This window comes from Hemiscyllium ocellatum, chromosome 48 (genome assembly GCF_020745735.1).
Source record: "Hemiscyllium ocellatum isolate sHemOce1 chromosome 48, sHemOce1.pat.X.cur, whole genome shotgun sequence".
In the NCBI taxonomy this organism is placed as follows: domain Eukaryota; kingdom Metazoa; phylum Chordata; class Chondrichthyes; order Orectolobiformes; family Hemiscylliidae; genus Hemiscyllium; species Hemiscyllium ocellatum.
Genome location: NC_083448.1, coordinates 12,285,928 through 12,289,549, shown reverse-complemented (window position 1 = coordinate 12,289,549; position 3,622 = coordinate 12,285,928). Strand labels below are relative to the sequence as shown.

Sequence of the window (3,622 nt, the reverse complement as noted above, 5' to 3'; positions counted from 1 at the left end):
CCTTTGCCACCTCGTTTGGGTGCTCACAATGTCCAGGTCAGCAGCATTTAATCGTTGACAGATTTTTGCACAGGAAGACCAATAGGTTTCAGGCAGATGAACAAGGAGGCATCAGCTGCAATCCCAATTCAGCTACCTGGGATCTGGAATTCCCTCCCTAAACTTCTCTACATCCTTCTCCTTTGTCATTAAAGGTGCTCCTTAAAACCTCGGGTTTTAACTTAGCCGTCAATCCAAATATCACCATACATAGCTCAATAACAACTTTTTATCGGATGACTGTCCTGAAAGACGTGACATTGTTAATCAGCTGGGCTCTGCTGCAACTTTTTCAGTGCAGCGAGCTCTTCCGCATAGGCGCACTACGTCAGGGTGACGACCACGCTGTGCGTCATGACTTAGGTTCGTACATTTACATACAGACGGAGCTGGTCTTCGGACATAAACCTGTCAATGACAACACACCCCAATTAAATATTGAACAGTCCGCACAGTTAGCTTTCGTTAGTGGTCATACTTCCCCTGAACTACCACAGGATAGTCGGGTGCGGTTTGGTTCACCCTGACCTAACATGGGTTTGTTCAGCGCCAGAGTCGTGACAGCCGAAGAGTCCAGACGATCCTTTCGAATCAAATGAAAGTGATGATTGGGCTGGTCACGCTTTAGTTGTGTGAGATGTGTCTCCTATTTGTTACGTGCCGACACATTACCCATCTGATTTCTTTTGTTGCGAAGGGATTTTTTTTCTCTATGTTAATTTATCCTTTGCTTTAGTAACTTGGTTTATCGTTTGCAAAGCCTCTCAATTGTTGGTGGTTATGCCACTTGTCTTCGTTTTGTTGATGAGGCAACCAACTTTTACCCAATACTTTTATTTCCTGTTTCACTGTTTACAATCTTTTAAATCTACATTATGTACACAGGTAGTTGTTTAAGCAGTTTGGTTCTGTTCATTCCTTGCAAGTTCAGAACGACCAAACATTGGGGTCGGACTTTATAGTTGGAACAAACCCAAAGTCATTTCTTTAATCAGAGCTGATAATGTGTTGCTGGAAAAGCGCAGCAGGTCAGGCAGCATCCAAGGAGCAGGCATGAGCGCTTCTTCATTTCTTTATTAGGCAAGGTACTATTTACATATATTTGAAGCACCGGGGAAAGTCTGATAATTGAATAGGCTCTAGAGCCATAGAGATGTACAGAAAGGAAACAGACCCTTCAGCCCAGCTCGTCCATGCTGACAGAAATCCTCACCTAATCTAGTCTCATTTGCCAACACTTGCCCCAAATCCCTCTCAACCCTTCCTATTCATATACCCATCCAGATGCCTTTTAAATATTGCAATTGTACTCGTCTCCACCACTTCCTCTGGCAGCTCATTCCATGCATGGAAGACTTACTATTTCGGTCCCTTTTAAATCTTTTCACCTTAAACCTATGCCCTCGAATTCTGGACTCACCTACCCTGCAGAAAAGACCTTGGTTGTTCGCCCTATTCATGCCCCTCATGATTTTGTAAAGGTTGACATTCCAGGGAAAATAACCCCAGTCTATTTTGCCTCTCCCTATAGCGTAAACACTTCAACTCTGGCAACACCTTTGGAACTCTTTTCTAAACCCTTCCAAATTTCATAGCATCCTTCCTAAAACAGGAAGACAAAAATTGAATGGAGCATTCCAAAACTGGTCTAACATATATTCTGTACAGCTGCAACATGACCTTCCCAGTCCTACACTCAATGCATCAACCAATAAAGGCAAGTGGACCAAATGCCTTCTTCTCTCTCCTATTGTGGGAAAAAACACCAGTCTTGGAGTCAGAATCGGGATTCAATGACAAAGAAACTAGAGCTCTGGGGAGCGAGAGATGTCCGGCAGGACGGCTGTCAATTCCGAGCCTTCTCTCCCCCTTGGAGCACATGTCACGAAATTTTATACATCTCATGGGATAATGGTCCAGATATGGACTGTTTGTTTGTGCAACATAGTTTGTTTACAGAAAACATGACAGAGTCATTGTCACTTTCAGAGGAAATTTACAGAGTCATTGTCAGTTTCAGCAGGTACGCAGAAGTCCATTGCTGCAGTAACTGGTTGTAATCATTCTTCCTGAGACGGAAGATCGATTCTCATTACTGCAGATCTAAGGTCTTGTACACAAGCAATCTCAGGTAGTTAACATTTCTATTGAAGGTGATGGCTGGACTCAGACATTTCGGCGGGGAGTAGGTATTACTGATGTGTATTCTCTCCTCCACCCCCTTTAAACTTACCAATGTTCTGTGTCTATTGTGCTGGTATCCTGTTGGCCTCAGGCTGTACCAGTATATGCTTCGCTGTACTTTTCCATGTAATGGCTCAGTGGCCATCTTGTCTGCTAAGTGACCAACTTATGGCTCAGCGGTCATCTTGTGTCTGTGTGCCCTGTGTTAGCATGCCCGTGTCAACTTCTACTTCACTATCTACCTGTGACTCCACTTTCAAGAAACTGTGCATCTGCACTCTTTTTTCACGTCTACTTCCCTTGTCTCATTTTCTCTTATGACAAAAAAAAGGGACATGTCAACACAGCGACAAAATTGACTGAGCAACTGAGTAGAGTGGTGAATGGTTGTTTGGACAGGAGGAAGATACCTTTGTGAGGTTCTTTAGCACTTGGATCCATACTGTTCTTGATTAGATTACCTACAGTGTGGAAACAGGCCATTTGACCCAACAAGTCCACACTGACCCTCCAAACAGCAGCCCACCCAGACTTATTCCCCAACATTTATCCCTGACTCATGCACTTAACACTACGGGTAATTTAGCATGGCCAATTCACCTAACCTACACATCTTTGGACTGTGGGAGGAAACCCACGCAGACACAGGGAGAATGTGCAAACTCCACACAGACAGTTGCCTGAGGCTGGAATCGAACCTGGCTCCCTGGTGCTGTGAGGCAGCCGTGCTAACCACTGAGCTACCATGGCACCTCTTGAAATCTATATTTCTAGACTGAGACATTGACACACATTACATGAAATTTGTGGATTAAACTAAACTTGGAAAATACTGCAATCTACAATCGACATACAATTGTCCAATTGATTGAAAGAATGGGCAGACAAAAGGCAGACGAAATGTAATGGAGAGATGTGTGAAGTGATTTAATTTGCTGGAAGAAGAGACAACACAAAATAAAGGGTACATTCTAAATATTCACAAATCAGAGATGCTGGCAGGGTCAGACAAGACCACAATTTCAAATGTCTGCAGGCTGTGAGGCCTTTATAACAGGAACACAGAAAACAAAAAAGAAAGAAGCTGTGACAAATCTGCATAAAACACTGGTTCAGCCTCAACTGAAATGTGGTGTTCCGTTCTTGTCACCAGACTTGAACCATGTTTATATTTTTGCAGCATGGATAAAGACCATTCAGCTAATCTCTTGCTGTGTGAAGGGGGCCCACGCAGTAAGTGGGCTCCGCTGACGCCTCAGCTCAACATATGGATATATGATCGGTATTCCTTACAGACCTGTATGTTCAAATGATAAATTCTGATCGCTGTATGCAAAGAAATGGAATGTTTATGTATGTATGGCGTGGCCAATTGTACAGATCATCAAAATATTTTATG

General features: G+C 43.3%; 1 non-coding gene across 1 annotated transcript; it reads left to right on the top strand.

Moving 5' to 3' along the window:
- Positions 1-619: 619 nt before the first annotated feature.
- LOC132837069 (small nucleolar RNA U13) lies at positions 620-721 on the top strand. The gene has a single exon (XR_009647431.1). It is a non-coding gene; the product is annotated as a small nucleolar RNA U13 (small nucleolar RNA).
- The last annotated feature ends 2,901 nt before the right edge of the window (positions 722-3,622 follow it).